Source organism: Chiloscyllium punctatum, chromosome 5, assembly GCF_047496795.1.
Source record: "Chiloscyllium punctatum isolate Juve2018m chromosome 5, sChiPun1.3, whole genome shotgun sequence".
NCBI classification, from domain to species: Eukaryota; Metazoa; Chordata; class Chondrichthyes; order Orectolobiformes; family Hemiscylliidae; genus Chiloscyllium; species Chiloscyllium punctatum.
The window spans coordinates 17,775,643-17,801,772 of NC_092743.1; the positions used below are offsets into that span (position 1 = coordinate 17,775,643).

Here is a 26,130-nt window from a genome sequence, read left to right on the forward strand (position 1 = left end):
GCACTTACCTTCATCTCAGATCTGGGAGGAACCTTTAGTGGAACCACTGACACTATAAAACTGGCAGTGAATCAAACTGGCCAACGGTTACCAAAGCCAGGACATTCAATTCTTAAGAGAAGGCGAAGTCTCATCTCTAATTAACTAACACTGTTTCAGGAGTTGAAATGGCTGATAAGCAGTTGATACTGGCACCCGATCAACTGATGACATGGCAGAAATTGCACCACTGGGGTAAATCCTGCCTCTAGATTAGAGTGGTGCTGAAAAAGCACAGCAGTTCAGGCAGCATCCGAGGAGCAGTAAAATCAAAATTTCAGGCAAAAGCTCTTCACCAGGAATACAGGCAGAGAGCTTGAAGGGTGGAGAGATAAATGAGAGGAGGGTGGGGGTGCGGAGAAAGTAGCATAGAATACAATAAGTGAGTGGGGGAGGGGATGAAGGTGATAGGTCAGGAGGGGGGAGGGTGTAGTGAATAGGTGGAAAAGAAGATAGGCAGGTAGGACAAGTCATGGGTACAGTGCAGAGCTGGAAGTTTGGAACTGGGGTGAGGTGGGGGAAAAGGGGAAAATGAGGAAACTGTTGAAGTCCACATTGATGCCCTGGGGTTGAGGTGTTTCGAGGCAGAGGATGAGGCGTTCTTCCTCCAGGCATCTGGTGGTGAGGGAGCGGCGTTGAAGGAGGCCCAGGACCTCCATATCCTCGGCTGAGTGGGAGGGGGGAGTTGAAATGTTGGGCCACAGGACAGTGTGGTTGATTGGTGCAGGTGTCCCAGAGATGTTCCCTAAAGCGTTCTGCTAGGAGGCGTCCAGTCTCCCCAATGTAGAGAAGACCGCATCGGGAGAAACGGATACAATAAATGATATTGGTGGATGTGCAGGTAAAACTTTGATGGATGTGGAAGGCTCCTTTAGGGCCTTGGATGGAGGTGAGGGGAGGAGGTGTGGGCGCAGGTTTTGCAATTCCTGCAGTGGCAGGGGAAAGTGCCAGGATGGGAGGGTGGGTTGTAGGGGGGGGCATGGACCTGACCAGGTAGTCACGAAGGGAACGGTCTTTGCAGAAGGCGGAAAGGGGTGGGGAGGGAAGTATATCGCTGGTGGTGGGGTCCGTTTGGAGGTGGCGGAAATGTTGGCGGATGATTTGGTTTATGTGAAGGTTGGTAGGGTGAAAGGTGAGCACCACGGGTGTTCTGTCTTTGTTACGGGCGGAGGTGCGGGATGTGGACGAGATGCGTTGGAGGGCATCTTTAACCACGTGGGAAGGGAAATTGCAGTCTCTAAAGAAGGAGGCCATCTGGTGTGTTCTGAGGTGGAACTGGTCCTCCTGGGAGCAGATACAGTGGAGGTGGAGGAATTGGGAATAGGGGATGGCATTTTTGCAGGAGGTAGGGTGGGAAGAGGTGTAATCCAGGTAGCTGTGGGAGTCAGTGGGTTTGTAAAAATTGTCAGTGTCAAGTCAGTCATCATTAATGGAGATGGAGGGGTCCAGAAAGGGGAGGGAGGTGTCAGAGATGGTCCAGGTAAATTTAAGGTCAGGGTGGAATGTGTTGGTGAAATTGATGAATTGCTCAATCTCCTCACGGGAGCACGAGGTGGTGCCAATGCAGTCATCAATGTAGCGGAGGAAGAGGTGGAGTGGTGCCACTGATGAACTGTTCTACGTAACCAACAAAGAGACAGGCATAGCTGGTGCCCATGGCTACCCCTTTGGTCTGAAGGAAGTGGGAGGATTTGAAGGAGAAACTGTAAGGGTGAGGACCAGTTTGACCAAACGAATGAGAGTGTCAGTACCTAAATCCTGCCTCTTTTTTTTACGCAGTGTAATACCAAATTAACAAGTAATGCATTAGGATGATTTTCCTCCTAGTGGCTGCCACAGGGAATCAAAAGGATCAAAATCTCACCTCTGGGAGGCAGCTAACATTTTGTAAGATGTTTTCCAGCTGGGTAAAATTAACAAAATCTCAATTGGACAGTAACACAAGATGGAGATTGAGCTTCGATCCAGAACTCAAACCCTGGATGATATTAACTTCAAACAGGAACATTTAATAGCTAACTGCTGGGCCATGAAATGAATTATTTCATCCAACATCAATGGGCACAAGGCTTGCAGTAGTGCTCAAAGTGTAGGTATGTAGTGAGACATTTCAATTTCAGGTCCAAATTTTAATGAATCAAGACTTTTGATAGGTGAGTGATGGCATTGTGAGGATGTGATTTGAGCCTGGGGCCAGTGGCGAAGGTAGAATGTGGAATTTGAAAACAGCTTCACCAACCTTGACCATTGCACTGTCACAGAAATGTAGAACATGGAAACAGACCCTTTGGTCCAACTCATCAAGTCAACAGATATCCTAAATTAACATAGTCCCATTTGCCACCATTTGGCCCACATCTCTCTCAACCCTTCCTAATTATTTCCCATCCAGATGCCTTTTAAATATTGTAATTGGATCAGCCCCCCACAGGGACTTGTAGCACAACATCCAGATCCTCAGGGCTTAACTGGCAATGACCTCCATGGTACCTTCCTTCCTGTTGCCTCCTGACCCTGTGTCTGGTGTGCTATCAGGCCCAAGATTCCGAACATTTCACCTTTTTCCCACCTCCTTTTCCAATGCAAACCCTTGCAGCTCATATTGTATCATTGTTTTTGGGGCAGGTGTTGGGTAGAAATCTTGTATAGGAAGCCTTAGACAATGCAATTCCCCTTTAAGAGATTCATCACCACTTCAGGCACTGGCAGCTTTAAACTGATGCTAGCCCTTCATAGTTTTGGGCCCCTCCTACACAGCCTGCTTGGATCAGGCTGAACGCTGATCTTTGAAATGAGCAGGTGACATCAAGCTGACTTGCTGCCTTCAGTCAGCAGGTGTGTTAATCACACTGCGAATCCATGCCTGTTTTCAGGAGATATCAAAATAAGCCCCTTTTCTTCCTGTCAGTTGTTCACAGAAATCAGCGCTAGTAGAGTTTGAACTTGACCTAAATTTGAACAAATCTTTCATAATAAAGCAGCTGTCAACAATTCAATTTGCCAATGCCCCATATATTAAAATAATACAATTTACATGATGTTAGAATTTTTTTTTCTAGAGACCGTGACAAAAGATACACTGGTCTTTCAGTGAATACCACTGCAAAGGAATTATCACATGCACTTGTGTTGGACAATTTGCTGAATCTGAGCAACTTTTCTATTGTACATCATGGAACACATATGGTTTGTTAACAGAAGTACTGTATTTTCTTTTTACTAATTTCAACTTTGTTCCATTGCATTAATTTAAAATTGTTCTTGACACTAAACAAAAATCACAATGTTGGGTTGTGGAACTGGCACTAACATTTCAAGAGCAATGTAGCTGTAAATAATGTTTAAAATAGTGCACGAATAAGACAGTACTTCTTCTGTAGCGACTTTTAATTTTGATGAACATCTGATGGGGTTCCCCCATTCAGGCAGAAATAGCACATAATTGTCTATCTACTTGACCTGTCCTCTATTTCTCAAAAGACAGTGAAGAGGTGAGATGACCTTCAAACCTTTCATCCTGATGAGAGCTTTAAATAACCACTGAAGGGCCCTTTACAAATCTTATTCTGCTCCTGGCAATATAGTGGTCCACAATGACCGGTGTGGTAGCTTCTACTGGTAAGTTGGTATTGGGCTGTGCGGGGTCGTCCCCCTTAGGGCTCCCTGAACCTATCAATCCTACCTCCCCAAAATGATATGACTATTCCACTCCAGCATCTCAATTCAGGCCTCCACTCCAATTCTCCAGCACCATTCTCTCCTCACTGGTCCCTACCAACACCTTTGGCTTGTTCAGCCAGTCTCCATAACCTCTCTTTGCCTGTGGTCCCAGCAGATCTGGAGTCAGATGCCGTGAAATAGAAATTTCAAAACAAAACCAGACCGAGCCTTACATATTGATCTGGGATCCTTAACTCCGTTTCTCTCCGCGCGGACACTTCAGGAAGTTTCTCCAGCACGAGCTGGACGGTGCTGCCTAACACCCAACTACGGAGCGACGGCGCCTGCGCGGTCACTCGCGCATGGTCTCGGACGCGTTACGTCATCATTTTATGCTTCGCGTTGCGCATGTGCAGCAACGACACCGTTGGAGCTGGGTCTCGGCGGCGGGGAGAGTTCAGTGAGGACAGTGGACCAGCTGGATAGACCGTAGTGAACGGGCCGATCGGACTGGGGAAGGGGGTGGGGAATATTGAGAACTTTCTCCCAAGTCTTCCCCTCCCTCCCCCGTTCCTCTTCAAAGGAGGATATGTGGCCAAATATACATTAACAATTACAAATTACTTCTAAATAGAGTGGTTTGGAACTGCTGTGAATCCATCTGGATAGGCAGTAGCAGTCAAGAAGAGCCATCTTCATCTCCACGTTTGGGCAGGAAGTCTTTTGTAAAAACTGCCCATTTCCCATTGATAATGAATTAATATGCAGGTTTTATTACAGAGGGGTGAGGAGTTCTGCTGGCTTACTGACCAAGCACGGACGAGATGAATTATTCCCTGTTAACCAGGTATCAGTGATTTGAATAACTATTCACCTCCCTGGGTCTAGAGATGATATGCGTAGTGTGACAGACGACTCTGTATCCCCAATGAGTCAATGACATGCAGGTCCTGGGCCTCCTCCACCGCCAAACTGTTACCACCCGACGCCTGGAGGAGGAACGGCCTTGGGACTTGGGACCATGCAACCACACAGGATAAATGTGGATTTCAACAGCTTCCTCATTTCCTGTCCCCCCATGTTATTCCAGTCGCAAACCTCCAACTCGGTACTGCCCTCCAGCCCCATCCATCATTGCCCCCTTTTGACCTATCACCTTCTCCCTCACCTTCATCCGCCTATCACTTTCCCAGCTACCTTCCCCCCCAACCTCACCCCCTTCCCATTTATCTCACAGCCCCGACGCACCAGCCTCATTCCTGATGAAGAGCCTATGTCCGAAATGTTGATTCTCCTGCTTCTCGGATGCTGTCTGACCTGCTGTGTTTTACCACACTCAACTCTGTACATAAGTTTGGTTTAAAGGCGAATTATGTGTCACTTTGTGAAGACAGAAATTGAGTACATTTTAGAAGGCCTTTAAGGGCGACTCAATAAATCAGTCATTTATGCAAAGGCTGAAGAGGCAGAAGTTTGACAAGTGCCAGGTAAGATGGAAAGAATGGAGGATTCTGGAAGTATTACTGTATAGGCAAATGTTGTTACAGCCTAGCTGACTTCCTGTTTATGGATTGCTGAAATGAGAGTGGTACTTCATGAGTTGTTTGTGAGGAGGATTGCCTCAAACTCTCAACTTGAGCCCATAGTTGAGGATTGTATCATGGCTACAAGGAAGTCAAGCTAATTTTCAACTCGTTCTTGACCAAAATTTTGTTTTGAATGCATGAGATTGCATTAGAGAGATCCCTACAGCAGTATGTGTCCAGTGCAACAAGGAAGGACCCATCCATCATTGTTGGATCCCATCCATCCATGCGTTGTTGGATCCCATCCTCAGAAATGAAATGGGCTGTGTGGATAAAGTTTCATTAAGGAGACAGTAATCATTAGGACGACATGATGGCTCAGTGGTTACCATCTTCCTTGCAGTGCCAGGGACCTGGGTTCAACTCCAGCTTCAGGTGACTGTCTATGTGGAGTTTGCCCCGTGTCTGCATGGGTTTCCTCCCACAGTTCAAAGGTGTGCAGGTTAGGTGAATTGGCCATGCTAAATTGCCTACATTATTCAGGGATGAGTGTGTTAAGTGCATTAGTCAGTGGTAAATGGATCTGAGTGGCTTACTCTTCGAGGGTTGGTGTGGACTTGTTTGACCTAATGGCCTGTTTCCACACTTTAGGGATTCTATTCACTAAAAAATAAGGTTCAGGATGGCGGTGGAAAATGAGAAAGAAAAATAAATTGGCAGAGAGTTGACTTTATAATAGGGTAAGAAGAAGACAAAGAACAAAGTTAACAAAGAAAATTTACAGCCCAGGAACAGGCCCTTCGTCCCTCCAAGCCCGAGCTGATCCAAATCTACTGTCGAAACCTGTTGCCCAATTCCTAAGCATCATATTCCTCTGCTCCCTACCTAATCATGCATCTGTCCAGACTCATCTTAAATGAATGTACCGTGCCTGCCTCTACTACCTCTGCTGGCAAAGTGTTCCAGACACCTACCATCCTCTGTGTAAAGTACTTGCCATGTGTATCCCCCTTAAATTTTTCACTTCTCACCTTGGGTAGGATTGACTGGAATATTAGGTTGACAGGAAAAACAGTAACCAATCAATAGGCTATTTCAGAGAAGAGATGGTTTAGGTACAGTCAAGGTATATTCCTGCAAATGAGAAAGATAGAACAAACAAATTGATAATTCCCTGGATGATAAAGGAGGTAAAAATTAACATTACAAAGACAAACTGTGTTTGTGACAGGCGTGAGGCAGAAAATCTATTTGAGAACCGGAGCATTGAAGTTCAGAGGACAAGTGAATAAGCAAGTTAGGGAAGCAAAGAGGAAGTATCAGAAAAGACTTGGCAGCTAACACATAAAAGGGAATCAGAAAGTCTTTTATAGGCATATAAATAGTAAAACAGTAGTTAAAGGAGGGCTAGGGCTGATCAGAGAACCAAAAAGGTGATTTGCACATTGGAGGTGAATTCTTTACAGCAGTCTTTACAAAAGATAAAGCTGCCCAGGCCATAAAGACAGGAGGGAACTCTGCCACTGGAAAGGATCAAAATGAATAGGGAAGATGTCATTGATAGACTGTTGGTACTTGAACAAGGAACCAGGACCCAGTGAGATGCATTTACGGACTTGGAAGGAAATGAGGATAGAAATTGTGGGAGTACTGGCCATAATCTTACAATCTTCCCTGGACTCAATTGGTGCCAGAAGACTGGAGAACTGCAAACATTATGGCTGTGTTCAATGAAGTTGGAAGGATAATCTCAGCAATTATAAAGCAATATAACTTAAATTGTGGGTAGCTTCTAGAAGTAATTGTTCAGGATAGAATTGGTAGTCACACAGAGAAAGGTGGGTTGGTTTGGAAGATTTAGCATAGATTTCGAAAGAGTAAATTGTGTTTTAACTAAGTTGTTGGAGTTTTTCCAAACATAGCAAAAAGGGTAATGCTGTTGTTGTGGTATACATGGATTTCCAGAGATGGACACTAGATAGTGATGCTTGTTTGAAGAACCATCACAGACATAAATGGGCCAAATTGCCTCTTTCCACTCATAGTAATTCTGTAATTTGATAGAGTGTCACAGATTTATGAGGAAAGTTATCTGTCCTAGTATAAAAGATCAGTAGTAACATGGATACAAAATTAGCTGAGGGACAAGACATAGAGAATGATGGTCAATTAGGCTGGAAGAAGGTATATTGTGGAGTTCCCAGGGGTCAGAATTGGGACTCTTGCTTTTCTTGATAAATATTAATGATTTGAATCTTGGTGGGCAGGGGACAGTTTCATAGTTTACAGATGACCAAAAAGTGGGAAAATTATAAACTGAGGAAGGCAGTGTGAAACTTCAAAAGGCTATAGACAAATGTTGGAATGCATGCATTGATGGCAGATCAGGTTTAATGCGGAAAAAAAGTGATGCATTTTGGTCAGAAGACAATACAAAATAAAGAATACAATTCTAAAGGATATGCAGGAGCAGAGGGACCTTGGTGTCTATGTATACACATTATTGAAGGCAGCAGGACAACTGGAGACAGCAGTTAATCAAGCATTTTGCCCTCAGCTTTGTTAAGGGGATATAGTATACAAGAACAAGGATGCATTATTGAACTTGTACAAGACACTGTGTTGGAGTATTGTGTAAAGTTGAGGATATCACATTATAGGAAAGATGTGAATGCATTTCAGAGAATGCAGAAGCAATTTACTGGAATGGTTCCAGAAGGGAGAAGATTGTTTTGAAGATAGATTGAAAAAATTGGGACTGTTCTCCTTAGAGGGAAGGCTGAGAGGAAATATTACAGAGGTTTTCAATGCCATGAGCCGCTGGATAGAGTAGATAGGGTAAAGCTGTTCCTGCTCTTAGAAGGAACAAGAATGAAATAACATACATTTAAAGTGAAGTACAAAAGAAGCAAGAGTGATGTAAGAAAAAAAACTTATTCACACAGCAAGTAGCTAGGGTGTGGAATGCATTACTTGGAAGTGTGTTGGAGGCAGGCTCAATTGAAGCATTGAAGAGGGCTTTGGATGATTATTTGGATGGAAGCAGTGTATAAATATAAGGAGAAAAACTGGGGATGGACACTAGGTAGTGAAGCTTGTTCGTAGAACCATTGCAGACATAATGGGCCTAATAGCATCTTTCTGCCCTGTAACAACTATGTAATTTGTTTGATTCCTACTAATTGATAGAGTCTTTTCAGCTTTGTGCAAACACTTGTTTTTGCTAGTTATTGGCATCCTTATTGTCCTATATCCTTCCTGGGCCACTGATATTAAGTGATCCCTTTTGTTGTAATGGATCAGCAGAGGTTTCTTTCTTTCAAGGTAGCCTGGGAGCCACAATATTAACAGTGAACCCAGTATATAAAGATCCTCAGCCAATTCCGGGGTACACAAATAGCCTTCTTGTAGCCATAGTTCGCATGAGATCACATGGGACCTGTACCTTCAGCATTAGATGCAAACCAAACAAAAAGCATTCACTTTTTAGCACGTTGCCAAGGAGTGGCCTAATGTTATGTGAAATGTCAAATCTATAGGGAAATGCAGCATGCTGCATTTTGCACAAACTACCAGTAGATCCAAAAAAGGTCTATTTCTTAACATTTCAGCTCTATGACTCATGGTTGATAAACAGATAATTGCAAATTCCAAACAATACCTCATTTGCACCTGTATAAATACTGTGCACAGTTACATGGGGAGAATCAAACTTCATAAAAAAAATTGGAAATGAAGCAAAATGCTTGATGGCAAGAAAAATCAAATACAGCTGGCAACTTGGAAATAATTTCAACTGCATGGTTAGAAAAATAGGAATACTTTCAAGAAATGTATTGAAATTACAACGCAGAAGATTGGAGTTGCAAAAGAAAGGCAGAATTGTAGAGTCTTACAGCAGACAAATGGACAAATTATGGTCATCGCTGAGTGACATAAACCCTCACAAGGGGCACAGTGCATATGCGCACATACAAACTAACGGAGTTGCGTGCACTGAAGTAATTGTGGTCTGGAAATGGAGGATGGGGATAGACTTTAGTTGGCAATGATTTTTGATTACATTTCAAATATTCCAAGTTAATTTCCTGAATATCTAAATTTGGTCCAGATCAGATGTGAGATTTGGGTTTCAATAAGAGGACAGAGTATTGTCTGTACAACATGAGCATTGAGAATTACCTGGATTGACAGCAAGAAGGAAAATTGTACAGAGTGGTGCATTTATAATTCAACACATTTAATATTTCTTCGATTTCATTTTCAATGTAGCAGGTAAATGCTGTACATATTTGTTCACAGGACATGGGCATTGCTGGCTAGGGCAGCATTTAATGCCCATCAGTATTTGCTCAAAGGGCATTTAAGAGTTAATCACATTGTTGTGGGTATGTGGACCAGTTTATGTTGAAGCAGCAGATTTCCCTCCCTAAAGAATATTAGTGAAGCAGATGAGTTTTTAATGACAATTGATGACGGTTATATGGCCACCATAATGTCAGCTCTTTATTCCAGATTTTATTGAATTCAAGCATTGAAAGATATGAACATGTGTCCCCAAACATTGGCTTGGAGTTCAGCATTGCTAGTCCTGTGACATAACCAATACACCACCACCTCCCCCACCTTACTGTGCTATCAAATCCCAAATTCAAAAGATAGTCCAACTGATTCTTAGTGTTAAAGGATTGAATAATGAGAAAACACCTGAGAAGTGGACTCGTCAACTTGAAACAGGGTAACTGAAGGACAAGCAGATTGAAAATAAATTCCATAGGAAGAGTAATTCTGAGCAGTATTTCAACCTGAACTGAAACTTTGTTACCTTTAGATTTGATCATTCCAATTCTTTCCTGGCTTGCCTCCCATTTCCCACTCCATAAAGTAGTTCAAAATTCTGTTTCTCTTATCCATAACTCATGCAAAGTCACATTCACCTCAACCTCTGTGCCTGTTAATCTGCAGTGGGTCATGTATTGGCAAAACCACAATATTAAAATTTGTATCCTTACTTGAAATTTCTCCAAGCCTTCTTGATCCCAATCTCTTAGTCTCCTTGAGCAATGTGCCCTTAGATATCTGCACTTGTCCAATTCTAAACTTTTGCCCCACATCTATTTAGTTATTTCACCATCAACCAACACACTTAAGCTCTGGAGTTTACTCTTAAATCCCCTCTGTAGCACATTTCTTGAAGAAGCTCTATAAATCCACCTCTTTGAACAAACAATTTGGTCATTTCCCCCAGCATTGCCTTATTTGATTCCAAGCCAAACATTTCTCCCATAACACTCTTGTGAAGTGTCCTGGGACACTTTGCTATGTTAAAGAGGTTATATGAATGCAAGATGTTATTGGTGAGATGTTGGCACAAGGTTATATACCCAAACTAGAGAAATTTGCCATGATGTAGAAGTGCTGGTGTTGGACTAGGGTGGACAAAGTCTGAAGTCATACAACAACAGGTTATAGTCCAACAGGTTCATTTGAAATCACAAGCTTTCAGAGTGCTACTCCTTCATAGATGAAGACAAAGCTTGTGATATCAAATAAACCTGTCGGACCTAGCAAAATTAGGACTTTGATCAGAAACTTGGAGAGGAGCTTTGCTATGATGAAGAAACTCTAGGATCTCTCTGAAAGGTTTGTCAAAGACTTGCCCTTTTTTAAACAGACAATTAATTTTGAAATGCAACCTTCGGTATGGATTCAAATTTCAAATGATTCACAGTCAAATCCAATCCAATTTTTACCAAACTCTTTAACTGTAAATCTAAATTTAGTGATATATGTTCATTCCTGGTCTGGGAGTTCTTAATATTGTTTCATATTGCATGTGAATGTACTGATATTGAATATTTGATCTGAAGGTTTTTAAAATTGCATTAGGTTTAGCCTGCTCTCGTGTTGCCAGTGCAAGAAAGGAACTGCAATGATGTTTATATTTAAAACTAAGGCCCCAGTTTTTATTTTCAAGTCAAGTTCACAGAGTCGGGGTGAATCCAGAATCTGCAATTCTACCTATAATAATGCCCCCCCACCCACATCTTTAGTTCCGGGGATCAGGCTGGTTTGGGCAGGTGATCCAGGAAAAGTGCAGGGACTCTGGCATTGTGCTCACAGTTTAAAATGAGAGTTAATAAATTTTAAAAATCCTTCCTGGTCTCCTCCTCTCACTCCCTTCACTCTCAATTTCACAACTATGCCAACCTGTACCAACCTTTGCCCCATAGCCAAACCCCACAGCCTCATACTCTTATGCCAAATTAGTTCCTGCTCTCATCCACCCCTTTCCCTCTTTAGCTATTGTGATAAATGATTCGGTATTTACAAGCACCCAAAGACATAAGATAAAATATGGTTTTAATGCTTAAAGTTCAATCCAGTGGACTATACTGTTTTGAGGCAAGCATCATTATTCAAAAAAACACATTTTGACACTTCTTACAGTTCCTGACAGATTGACACTTCTTGAAAGGTCAGCACTTGATACGTGGAGTTTTTGACATGTTGTTTCCAAGACATTTATGTAAATGTTGCATATAATATTCTTCACAATTCATAATCCCAAAGAAACCCTAACCCTGACAACCAAAGGATATCTAATACTCCATCCCTGTTCCTTAAAGAATCCCTGACACCCACCTATAGGGTGTCATGGGCTAATATCAGTAGAGGTTTCTTAACCCTCCAAAAGAAATGCATTTATAATAAACCTGCTATTATCTGATGTAAACTCCAAATTCTTAGTTCCATACGCCATAGACTCTGAATTCTGATTTCACTATTTGAAGTCAGCCATTTAAATAGCCAGCTGCTTCTAGGAATTGCACATGATTGATCCATAGCCCATCTCCAATCTCAACCCCACAAAAATGAAAGAAGACAGGTTTAGGGTTGGATTTGGATACAGACTTGTTCTGGTATTTTCACCACAACAGAGACATTCTGTATCATGTCAGAAATCGGGCTTAAGACTAGTACCTGATGCGCAGCAGCAGACAGCAGCACTGAGAAAAATGTGGAAAACTTGTACTTACATAGCGCTTTTCACAGCATGCCAATAATTTACTGTTGAATGGGTACTTTTCAAATTACTGTGGTAATCATTTGCACACAGCAAGCCTGCACAAGTAGCAATAACATGGAAACATACCAACAGCAGTAGTCCATTCAGTCCATCATGCCTGCCTCACCATTCAGAATGAACATAACTGTGCGAACACTGCAATGCCTTTTATCCAGAGAAAGTGAGGACTGCAGATGCTGGAGATCAGAGTCGAGAGTGTGGTGCTGGAAAAGCACAGCCGGTCAGGCAGCATGCAAGGAGCAAGATGCTCCTTGCATGCTGCCTGACCGGCTGTGCTTTTCCAGCACCACACTCAATGTATTTTACCCATCCTGTACACCATAACCTGCACGCCATTGGAAACCTGAAATCTATCAAACTTTCTCTTAAATATCCGCAGAAACTGACCCTCCACAGCACTCTAAGGTAGAGAATTCCAGAGATTCACAACCCTCTGTGTAGAAAAAGATTCTCATGTCAGACCTAAACGGTACTCTCTTATTTTTCAATTGAGCCCCTGGTTCCAGGCTCCCCTTCTAGGGAAAACATCTGAGCCTACCCTGTATATCCCTTTAATATTTTATACTTTTCCATGCAATTACCTCTCAATCTTAAAAACTGTGGAGAGTACAGGTCCACTTAATCCAATTTTAGGAACAAATCTGGTGAAGTATCATTTCAACCTCTCTATGGCAATAATACCCATCCTGAGATAAGGAGACTAAAACTGCACACAGTGCTCCAGGTGCAGTCTAACCATGCTCCTGTGCAATTGAAACAAGTCTTCCCTACTCCTGTACTCAGAATAGGAGATACGGTGTTTGGTATCACAGTGCAATGATAATCTCTCTCTCAATGTCAGCAAAACAAAAGAACTGGTCATTAACTTTAGGAAGAAAGGAGGAGGGCTCATGTCTAACTACATCAACAAAGATGAGGTGGAGAGGGTCGAGTCCTGGCGTCAAGTTTCTAGCAGTGACGATAACCAACAATCTGTCCTAGACCTCCCACATAGATGCAATGGTCAAGAAGGCACAACAACATGTCTTCTTCAGAAACTTTGGAAGTTGAGCATATTCATAAGGCCCCTTACCAAATTTCACAGATGCACTATAGAAAGCATTCTATCTGGGTGTATAACTGCTTTGTACCACAACTGCTCTGCCCAATACTGTAAGAAACTATAGAAAGTTGTGTGCATAGCCCAGAATATTATGGAAGCCAATCTCCCGTCCATGGACTACATCTGCACTTCTCATTGCCATGGAAAGGCTGCCAACATCATCAACGACCCAACACATCCCAGTAGTACTCTCTTCCAACCTCTTCCATTGAGCAGAAGATACAGAAGTTTGAACACGCGCGCGAGCACACACACACACACACACACTAACAGGTTCAAGAACAGCTTCTTCCCTTCTATTATTAGACTGCTAAATGGACCTCTCTAATTTCAAATCTGATGTTGACCTTGCTTTTGTGCACTTCCTGTGCAAACATAACCTTGTATGCCTCACTCTGTCTAAGTACCCAATGTCCTTGTTTTTTTAATGATCTGTCTGTACTGTTCACAAAACAAGTATTTTCACTGTACTTAGGTACGTGATAACAATAAATTAAATCAAATCAAATATTCACATCCGTTTGAAATAAAGACTAGAATTCCATGAACATCCTTAGTAGCTTGCTGCACCTGCATATTAGTCTTCAATGATTTATTCACAAGGGCACTGTAGTCCTTTTGTCTCCATCTACACTTTCCAACTTCTTAACATTTCTGAAATCTGTTCCTCCTACAAAGTGGATAACCTTGTATTTTTCCACATTATATTCCATCTCATATGTTCTTTCCAATTCACTAATTCTGTCCAAGTCCTCCTGAATCTATTTTACATCTTCCTCACAACACAAATTCCCATACAGCTTCCTATCACCCACAAATTTGGAAACTTTTTTATTCACTCATGCAATGTGGGTGTTGCATACTGGCCAGCATTTATTGCCCATCCTAAGTTGCTTTCTTGAATTGCTGCAGTACATATGTTGTAGGTAGTTCCACAATGCTCTTTGGGAGGGAGTTCCAGCAACAGTGAATGAACGGCAATATATTTCCATGTCAGGGTGATGAGTGGCTTGGAGGGAAACTTCCAGGTGGGCTTCCCATGTATCTGCTGCCCTTGTACCAGATGGAAGTGATTGTGGGTTTGGAAGATACTGACTAAGGATCTTTCTGAAATTCTGCAATAAATCTTGTGGATAGTATATTCTGTTGCAACTGAGCATTGGTGTTGGAGAGAGTGGATACTTGTGGATGTGGTGCCAATCAAGTGGACTGTTTTGTCCTGGATAGTGTCAAACTTCTTGCGTATTGGTGGAGCTACACCTATCCAGGCATCACACTCCTAATTTGTGCCTTGTGGATAGTGGACAGACTTTGGCACGTCAGGTGGTGAGTTAATTGCAGCAATATTCCTAGCCTCTACCTGCTCTTGTAGTCACTGTATTTAGATGAGAGTCCAGTGGATTTCTGGTCAATGGTGGTCTCCAGGATGCTGATAGCAGGGGATTCAATGATGGTAATGGTATTATGGTATTAGACCATAAAACCATGATATATAGGAGTGGAATTAAGCCATTTGGCCCACTGGGTTTGCTGTGCCATTCAATCATCGCTGATATGTTTCTCAATCCTATTCTCCTGCCTTCTCACCGTAATCCTTAATCCCCTCACTAATCAAGGAACTGTCTATTGCTGTCTTAAATACACTTAAAGACTGGACCTCTAAAGCATCGGGTTCCTCAGATTCACAACCTTCAGACTGAAGAAATTCCTCTTCACCTCTGTTCTAGAGGGTTGCCACCTCACACTGAGGCTGTGCCTTCGGGTCCTAGTTTCTGCTACTGGTGAGAACATCTTCTCCATGTCCACTCTACCCATGCCTCTTAGTATTCTGTAAGTTTCAATGAGATTTCCCAAATCCTCCTAAATTCCATCAAAACAGGCCCAGAGTCCTCAACCGCTCGTCATATGAATGCAAACATTGCATTTGCCTTCCTAATTGAACTTGCAATTTAACCTTAAGAGTATCCTGAACTAAGACTCATAAGTCTCTTTGTGCTTTAGATTTCCAAAGCCATTCCCCATTTAGAAAATTGCCTTACACTTGCCCACTTTGTATTCCATCTGCCACTTCTTTGCCCACTCTTCTAATATGTCCAGATACTTCTGCAGACTCATCACTTTCTCAGCACTACCTGTCCCTCTGCCTATCTATCTGTCATCGGCAAACTTTGAAACAATGCCTTAGTTCCTGCCTCCAGATCGTTAATGTATAATGGAACTAGTTGTGGTGCCAACACTGACTCCTGCGAAACTCCACTAGTCACTGGCTGCCATCCCGAAAGAGACCTGTTTATTCCCACTTTTTGCCTTCTACCAGTCAGCCAATCCCCTATCCATGCTAATGCCTTATACCTAACACCATGGACTCATTTAGTTGTGTCCTGTGTGGCACCTTGTCAAAGGCCTTCTGGAAATCTAAATTGATCATGTCCACTGGCTCTCTTTTGTGTAACTTGCCTGTTACCTCCTCAAAGAATTCTAACAGATTTGTCAGCATAATCTCTCCTTAACGAAGCCATTCTGACCTAGCCCTGTTTTACCATGCACTTCCAAGTATTCTGCAATTTCATCCTTAAAAATAGACTCTAACATCTTCCCTATGACTGAGGTCCAGCTAACAAACCTATAATTTCCTGTCTTTTGCCTCCTTCCATTCTTAAACAGGGGTGTTACACTAGTCATTTTCCAGTCCTCTGGGACCCTTCCTGATTTCAGTGATTCCTGAAAGATCAGCTTTCCAGAATCTTCTCTTTAGTGATGGTCACTATATCTATTTATACCCCTGACTCTCTTGAAGTTCTGGCTAATGATGTCTTCCACCATGAAGACTAATGCAAGGTATGTGATTCAGTTACTCCTCCATTTCTTTGTACCTAATTACTACTTCTCCAGCCTCATTTTCAAGTGGTCCAATGGACATGGTCAATGTGGTGGATGGAGTGTCTCAGGAGGGATATATTGATATTCTAGGGCATGTCAATATATAAAAGGAGGTGGGTATTTTGAAAAGCCTTAAGGTAGACAAGTCCCCAGGACTTGACAGGATCTATCTCCGAATGCTAAGAGATACAGGTGAGGAAATGGCTGGGGCCTTGTATGAATTTTTTGTGTCCTCTTTAGTCACAGGAGAGATCCCAAAGGACTGGAGAATAGCCAATGTTGTTCCTTTGTTTAAGAAGGGCAACAAGGATAATCCAAGAAATTACAAGTTAATTGTACGAAAGTGGTACGAAAATTATTGGAAAAGATTCTTAGTGATAGGATTTACTCACATTTGGAAAAATTTAGTTGAATTGAATTGAATTGAATTTATTGTCACGTGTACTGAGGCACAGTGAAAAGCTTTATCTTTTGAGCAATACAGGCAGATCACTTAGTTAAGTAGCATAGATAGTAAATAATAGGTAAACAGCGGCAAAAACAAAAACACAGGTACAGGCGAATATTAAGAGTTTGTGAGTCCATTCAGTATTCTAACAATAGTAGGGTAGAAACTGTTTTGAAACTTGCTGGTGAGTGTGTTCAGGCTTCTGTAACTTCTCCCCGATGGTAGAGGTTGTAGAAAAACATTGCCAGGGTGGGATGGATCTTTAAGAATGCTGGTGGCCTTTCCTTGACAACAGGCCTGGTAGATAGATTCTATAGACGGGAGGTTGGCCTTTGTGACTGTCCGGGCTGAGTTCACCACTCTCTGTAACCGTCTCCAATCTTGAATGGTACAGTTGCCATACCAGGTAGTGATACATTACAACAGAATGCTCTCAATGGCGCACCTGTAAAAGTTGGCAAGGGTATTCACCATCGTGCCAAATTTCCTCAGCTGCCTGAGGAAGAAGAGAATCAGTGCGTCCACATGTAGAGTCCAAAAAAGCTTGTGGTGGATGACCACTCCCAGGAGCTTCACACTCTCCATTCACTGCACCTATGTGCTGTTAATATGTAGGGGGGGGGGGGGGGGGCATGAGTAACATCTCGTCGAAGTCAATAATGGCATTGAGAGTTAAGTTGTTCTCAGTGCACCATTCTTCCAAAAATATGGATATATTAGCAATAGGCAATGTGGCTTTGTGTGGGAGGTCATGTCTTACAAATAATTGGTGAGGGCAGGGCAGTAGATGTTTTGTATATGGACTTTAGCAAAGCCTTTGACAAGATCCCTCATGGTTGGCTAATACAAAAGCCAAATTGCATGGAATTCGCAGTGATCTGGTAAGATGGCTCAGTCGTGGAAGACATAGAGTAGCAGTGCAAAGATGTTTTCTGACTGGAGATCTGTGACCTGTGGTGTTCCACAGGGATCAATACTGGAACCCCTGCTGTATGTAATATACAAATGATTTGGAGTAGAATGTAAATTGCCCAATCAGTAAGTTTGCATATGACTCAAAGATTGAGGGAGCTGTGGATAGTGAGGAGGATTGCTCGAGGATACAGCAGGATACGGATATGGACTTGGGTGGAGAAAGTGCAGTTGGAGCTTAATCCAGAGAAATGTGGGGTGATGCATTTTTGAAGATTTAATGCAGGAGTAAATGGCATAACCCTTAGTACCTCCTTAGATGAGGTGGTAGAAGTAGATACAATAACAACATTTAAAAGGCATCTTGACCGATACATGAATAGGCAGGGAAGAGAGGGATACATACCCTGTAGAGGCAAAATGTTTTTAGTTTAGGAAAGTATTACATATTGAAACAGGCATGGTGGGAAAATGGGCCTATTCCTGTCTGTACAGTTCTTTGTTCAATGTCCACTCAAGGGGAGGTGGGTTACGTTGTCTCTTATTCAAGATGGTCATTGCCTAGCATTTGTGTGGCACGAATGTTATTTGTCAGTCCAAGCCTGGATATCATCCAAATTTTGTTGCATTTGAACAGGGACTGCTTCACAATCTTAGGAACCACAAATGGTGCTGAACATTGTGCAATAATCAGCAAACATCCCACTTAGAACGGAGGGAAAGTCATTGATGAAGTAGCTGAAGATGGTGGGCCTAGGATACTACACTGAGAAACTCCTGCAGAGATATCCTGGAGTGGTGATGACTGACTTCCAATAACCATATTTGCTTATGTGCCAGCTAAAACTTGAACCAGCAGAGGGTTTCCCCCAATTTCCATTGATTCCAGTTCTGCTGAGACTCCTTGATGCCACACTTGGTCAAATACAGCCTAGGTGTCACTCAGCAGACTTTTGCTGAGCAAATGCAGCTTGATAGCATTGTTGATGGCACCTTCCATCATTTTACTGGGGATTGAGAGTAGACTGATGGGGTGGTGATTGGCTGGGTTGGATTTGTCCTGCTTTATGTATACAGAACATACCTGGAAAATGTTCCACATTGTCGGTTAGATGCCTGTGTTGGGTATACATTTGGTCCCCAACTAAATATCATTGTGTATACTAATTACTGATTCTTAAGTACTCCTTTTGAAAAAGCTTGCCAATTTGAGAGTGGCCTATCTATTTCTAAATTCTGTTTTCTGTCTTTTAGAAAACCATTAATGAATGTCATACACTTTCTCTGATGCCATGTGTCTTAATTTTTCTCACCAATGTCTCTGGCAGACTTTATCAGAAATCTCCTGAAAATGTAAGTATATTGCATTCATTGACGCTTCTTTAACATCTTAAAAAAAGCCCTTACAAGTTCATCAAAAACAATTACCTATTTGCAAATTCATACTAACTATGTCCAATTAATCATTATCCAACTGTTTATTTAGCATATCCTTTATAATCAATTCTAGTATTTTCCCTCCTGCTAACATAAAACAGGTCTTTTTTTTGTTGTTTTCTCTCCGCTTCCTGCTTGAATAGTGGGGTGAGTATTTATTAGCCACCAAGCTGCTTTAACAGGGCAAAAATGGCAGGGATTGTACAAAATTTATGTCAACAAATTTGCAAATTTGACATGAGATCATACAATTTAGAGAAAAACTTTAGTTCTGATTGGCCAAATTTTAAATTAGCTTTATTTGTGGTTCTGCTCCAACTCTTTGCTAATCACTAGCTTTCTATTTGTCTCCGGTTCATAAATGCCTTATTTCTTTCAAGCATGTTCCATTTTAAAATAAACTGATTTATCATTACAACCCACACAAATACTCATTTATGCCATAAAATTACAATTCTAGTTAAAGGGAAAACTCCTGGAGCCAACAAATGAATTCATAATAAACAGAAGTTAAACTATTCAGTAGCTTGTCAACCATTAACTATATCCATCCCAGTATAATCCATAATATTGTTGTAGTGTTTGTAATGAGTTCACCCACATGGATCCAATAGGATATGAGTTCCCTGATTGGGACTGTTAATCTGATCCAATCAGGGACCCCTGGCTGACAGATATAAACAGGAGTGTCAGACATCTTGTTCGTTCTGAGTGCTGGCTCTGAGGAAGCTAGACCAGTTCTATGCACATGCAAATCAAGGGTGATTTGGTGACAGGATACTAGCCTCTGTTGGGTTATTTCAGTGACAATGAGTGAGAAAAATGTGTTCCTAAAGAAATTTGCTCTCAACAGGTATCATTGAGTCGGAGTAAGCATTTCTAGCATCATGCAATTACTTGGGAAGTTTGACGCATTTGATCCTGACATTGAAGAGTGAGCCCAATATGTGGTAAGAATGCATTACTTTTCCAGCTAAATAACATTGGGGCAGATGAAAAGTAATGAGCAATTCTCCTGTCCATTTGTGGACCCACAGCTTTTTCAGTTATAAGGAGCCTTACATTTCCTGAGGCACCAGGTACTTAAACCTTTCAAGATTTGACAGATTTAGTTAAGTAATTTTAAGACCCCAAGCCTCCCCTAATTCTGAGATGCTATTGGTTTAACTCAGCAGTTTGAGAATCATGGGAATCCGTGTCGGGATTTTTAATGAGGTTAAGGAGACTGGCAGAAGCATGTGACTTTTGTTAAACTCTTTATGAGTTACTGAGAGAATGTTTGGTATGTGGGATTAATAATGTGACCAAGCAAAAATGCCTACTAGCTGAAGCCCAACTGGACTTCAGACAATCATTGCAACTGGCTTTACCCTTGGAAAATGAGGCAAGTGGGAGCAGATGAGTTACAGGATGTGCCGATGGAAGTGGACACCCTCGCCATATCAACTGAGCTTGGGGAACACCACTTAGTGAAGGCAATTGCATAGCCTCAGTCAGGACATATCCTGAATGGAGGATTCTAGATCAGCCCACAGCAAAGCCCCAAAACCAAACCAAGCCTTGGCCAAATGGTTAACATTTTCTTCAGGATTTGTGCTGGCAAGCCATTGTAGTTGTTGCTGGTATCTGAATTCAAAACAGCAAAAGAGTCCCACTCAGCCTAAACTGAGTAAGAGAACCCATAAGCAGTATCCAGGAGAGTGCACACATTAGAAAGTCCTCCTACACCTTGATTGGAACTCAATATCCAAATCAGAACTGATTAAAGTAAACATCTGGTTAAATGGTCACTCGATTCTAATGGAATTGATAGCGGGGTGGCTGTATCAGTGATTGCAGAACCAGTCTTTAGCAAAATTCACGCTGGACTCCAATCCTTAAGTTTGTATAAGACCTTGACTAAATTGAGAACCTATACCAGAGAACATTTACAAATTAAAGGTACAAGTTCGGTTTAGGTCTCGCATAAGAAGGAGCTGATTCAGTTACCACTGATTGTAGCAAGAGGCTTAATCCCAAGCTTGATGAGTTGTAATTGGGTGAGAAAGATACATTTTTTTATTACAAAATGGCTGCCCATGCGAAGTTGTAATTAAATACCCAGAGCTTTCTCAGGAAGGTCTCAGGATGATCAAAGGAGCCAAGGCCACCTTGCACATTGACTAGGAAGCAATTCGACAATTCTGCAAAGCCAGCAGCATTGCCTTACGGGCAAAGGTAGAGGCAGAAATCAAGAAGCTGGAAAGTAAGGAATTGTCAAACCAGTAAAGTTTGTGAAAAGGGCTGCCCCAGTCGTACTGATTCTGAAGCTCAATATGTTGGTTCGCCTTTGTGGGATCATTGAACAAATGGTAAACCTAGTTTCTCACAACTTGATAAATATCCAATCCCTTGCATAGAGGCATTACACACAAAACTGGTAGTGGGGGAATGGGGTTTAGGGTGCTATTTTTCATGAAGGTGGTCATGAGCCATACGTACCTGCAATTGCAGTTAGATGAGGATTCTTAGAAGTATGTTACAATTAATACCCATAAGTGTTTGTACCAATATACAAGATTGCCATTTGGGGTGTCATCAGCCCATGCAATGTATCAGCAGACAATGGAGAACATTTTCTCCCAGATCACCATTTATCTGGACAGCGTGCTAATATCAGAGAAGACCAATAAAGAGTACTTAGAGTTTCCTCATCTCTCCTATCCCCACCTTACCCCGAATCCAACCCTTCAACTTGGCACCGCCCTCTTCAAATGTCCTACCTGTCCATCTTCTTTCTCACCTATCCACTCCACCTTCCACTCCGACCTATCAACATCACCCCCCACCTTCATCTACCAATCGCATTTCTAGTTACCTTCACCCCAGCCCCACCCTCTTCCCATTTATCTCTCAGCCCCCTTGGGCCCTCAACCCCTATATTCCTGACGAAGAGCTTGTTTGAAACGACAATGCTCCTGCTCCTTGTATGTTGTCTGACCAGCTGTGCTTTTCCAGCACCACACGTTTTGTCCCAATTCCTATTTGATTATCATACAGCCCCTTATACAACTACAGGGATAGCTCCAGCAGAGTTGCTAATGGGGAGGAGAGTCTAGACAAGGTTAAATCTGATCTTCCCGGATTTGTCGGGGGGAAGAGGGTGAAACGGCATCAGGAATGATAGTTTATTTCATGGGATGCTGTTTTTTGCCAACAGCACAGAAATAACTATGTATGGGTAAGGCCAGGGTCGACACAAGGTCGGGTCCTGTGTTGTACAAGGTTCGGGTAGGTGTGATTATCCTGACAAGCACATGGACCACATGAAAACTGCAAACTCATAAATGGGGTAGGAGTGAAACATGCCTGGCTTCTTGGAGCAGCCAAAAATGTTGTCAGAACCTGTATGTTCACCCCCTCCATCTTGTGTTGAAGAATCCTGAAGTGTCTGAGATAGACAAGGCAGATGTTACAGCCTCAACACCTTTATGGACTGAAGAAAAGGATGATTTTCTTCCGAGAAGCTCCCGGCACAAGAGACAGGCTATGATCTGGTACACACTGCCCGTATCCAAGCCTGGGTCAGAGGAATTGGACTCAGTGGGAAAATGCTCCAGGACAGTCCACAATGAAAAGAACTGGGCTATGTCCCCACATACATAGGGGGAAGGATATAGTAATTGTTACAAGGAAAGCCAGATGGACCTCATAGAATATGAGTTCCCTGATTGGGGGCAGTAATTTGGTCCAATCAGAGAGCCCTGGCTGACAGATATAAACAGGAGTTCTCTGCTGGGACGAGCTTGACTGCATCCCTGCAAGACTAGACCTCACTTAACAGCCTGTTCCCACCTTGGGTCCTCAGTAGGTGCAACCCCACCAGAAACCATCACACCCAGTGGCATTGATGAAATACCAGCCCAGTAAGCAGGTACTGATCATTTAGAGAAGTATCATCGACAACTAGTTAGTTGCTGGTCAACTGGCAAACATGTTCAGGATCCTATAAACAGCCAAGGTCAGGTCAAATCCATTTTGTAAGGGCTCCAGGACCCTGTAGCAAGTTTGTGATAATATTATGGAATCGAAAAAAAAAGAGAAAAAAAAATAAACAGGAGTTCTGTTTACTCTGAGAGCTGGCTCTGTGGAAGCCAGACCAGTGCCAAATGCAATGCATATGTAAATAAAGGGTGACTTGGTGACAGGATATCAACCTCTGTGGAGTTATTTCAATTGTAATAGTAATGTCTGCAGTTATCAGTTTCAACTTTAATGTGCAAGCAACAATGTTCAGCTCAAGCATCCACAAGCATTGGAAGAGCAATAATAAAACACACTGTAATTAGATTAGTCTTGCTACTGACTGTTAGAATCACATGTTGAAAGTCATTAATTTTGAGTTCCTTTGCACCACATAGGTTTCGCTAAAATCTCAGGATCCAACAGGTTTCAAGCAGCTGTCCATAATGTCCATGAACCATTATCATAATAAGTCATTACATGATCCAGCTGCCCAGAACAGCAACTAAATAAGGCTGCCACTTGAGTGCATGAGTTCATCGAGTTTATGCAACTCTTCATCAACAAAGCCACAAAACCAGATTCACACTCTGGTTGTTTTATGACACAGGAGTGAAAACTCCCAACAATAATCATTGGTCTGAGTTAGCTGATCTTTGTTGAATCGGATAAAGCTTTTACTAAGCAGAGGCACGTGGCAGGATTTCTGTTCATTATGCAGTTAAAGTAGTATCAGAATCCCCTCCAGGAGATTGAAATTCACAATTTGTATATACATATGGGTTAGGCACACACTCGGAAAAATAGAAGCTTTCCAATAGCTGTGTGGCTACCAATGAGGGTTGAGTGTGCCACTTGGAATTTGTTATCCAGACAGTACTCCACCGCACTGCCTCCATTCCCCATTCCATTACTCTCACCTACCACCCCACCAGTCTCCGCAACCAAAGCAGATTCCTTAAACACTTCCACCAACTCCAATTAGACCCCACCACCAAGAACATCTTATCCTCCCCACCCCTCTCTGCCTTCCGCAAGGACTATTCTCTTTGCCAATCCTTGGTTCATGCCACTCTCTCCACCGACACCCCCAAACCCCTAGGTACCTTCCACTGCAACTGTATGCAAGACCTGCCACCATCACCTCCATCCAGGGCCCCAAACAGTCCTTCCAGGTGAGACAGAGGTTCACCTGCTTCTCGTGCTCCCAACATGGTCTTCTCTACATCGGGGAGACCAAACGTAAACTCAGCCGGGCTTGCAGCAGCCAACCGGACCTCCTAGTCATTGCCCATTTTAATTCTCCTTCCCGCTCCCCTTCTGACATGATCATCATTGGCCTCCTCCATTAACATAATGAATCAAACCACAAACTGGAGGAACAACACCTCAACTTCCACCTGGGTAGTCTACAGCCCAGAGGACTCAACATTGAGTCCTCCAATTTCAACTAACCTCCCTTCCCATCCCCCGACTCCCTTTCCAGCCCGTGCCCCTCTCTTCCATTCCTCTCATCGACCCTTCCTTCTAGCCACCAACCAGATTCATTCCTCCGATCGACCAACCAGGTCATACCCTATACTTATCTCATCACCTATCCCCACTTCACCACCCTGGCCCCTTCAACCCCCTTAATCTGCAGCTCCCCTGGCTTGCTGTGTTCTTCCAGCCTTCTGCTTGTCTTAACTTGGAATTTAGTTCATGTTCTTTTCCTGGTGCAGTTAAATGTTCCCCTATTGTTAGGAATGAGGGCTATAGGATTGATTAGTAGCCAGTCAACTCAGGAGAAGTAACAAGTAGGTGTCAGGGTCAAGAATTGGTTATTTAGAATACTTTTTCTGATTGAGGCCACAGGTTTATAGTAAGGAATGGCAATCACTATGACAGGACAGGTTACAAACAGTGAACCAGAATAGAAGTGATGGATAAGGCACTGGTCATAGACAGGGGTCATACATCATCCAATGTAAGGATAAAAGTCTTGCAAAGGTTCAAATCACAGCTGTCCCGAAGGTGTATTATAATGTGTTCAAACAGTTTGATTAAAGCAGAGAAAGCAGAATAGAAAACAAGCTTTCTATTAAGGATCGCACATTTTATTTTACTGTCCAATACACATTTCTGCTGATGTTCCAGACCGATCGCACATGGTAACAAGAGGTTGAATGCATGGTCTTTGATTTCAATTTCTTTTGCTCTGCAACCATTCTTAAGCAATCATTTCATAACTTAAAACATCTGGTGGAGAGCACGTCTTCCACAATAATTTTAACTGGACAAATTCAGGGATTTCTAACATTCCACAATCACTCAATTCAGATTTGAATTTAACTTAAACAAAACACAGATCCTCAATCTTCGATATTGAAAGCACCATTTCTCTTCACCTGCACTTCATTCATTTGGAGAATCTCAAAAACTGAGGAATGCATTGTGTCCCTCAGTCCGATACTTGGCACTATTAGACCTTCACAAACTTCACAGCTTTTCAAACAGCTGATGCACGGCATTAACCATAACTTTCACTTCCAAATTTTATTTTTAAAAAAAGGAACTGTGATACCATTTGCATACATTCATATATATCTTGCATTTAGGTAAATGTTTGGGACATAAAATCTTTCAACAGTAGCACAGACAGTTCTACATTGTATAAGACCAAAACACACATTTGCCTGTTATTTTATTGTTATTCAACTATCTAGTTGCATAGACAAGCCTGCAAGCTAACATCTGGCAATGCTAACTTTTGTTTGGTAAGTAGTCTGCTTCCAGCCAGATGAGAAACGGATTTTTGAGGATGTTCTGAGTTTCTGGCTGCCAGAAAGTCACCCTGGGCTTCAAGTGAAATTGTCTGTCATTTGATCTTGCCATACAGCCAGCTGAGACGAGTTACATCTCACGGCTAGGAGCCTCGAAAAAAAAATTATTAAAGCTGTGCACTCATTCCTGCTGAATTGAAAACAAATGCTACAGTTTCGCTGCTGAGTTCTTTGAAATCAAATTCTTTCCAGCTCTTCTCAAGGATCTCTCC

At 42.3% G+C, this 26,130-nt stretch overlaps 1 long non-coding RNA gene across 1 annotated transcript in view; it reads left to right on the top strand.

The window, feature by feature from the left end:
* The first annotated feature begins 4,137 nt into the window (after positions 1–4,137).
* LOC140476918 (uncharacterized) overlaps positions 4,138–26,130 on the top strand; it is a 28,703-nt gene continuing 6,710 nt past the window's right edge. The window contains exons 1-3 of the long non-coding RNA XR_011960626.1: positions 4,138–4,546; positions 18,912–19,010; positions 19,948–20,044. This is a non-coding gene — a long non-coding RNA (uncharacterized lncRNA). The remainder of the gene's footprint in view (positions 4,547–18,911; positions 19,011–19,947; positions 20,045–26,130) is intronic.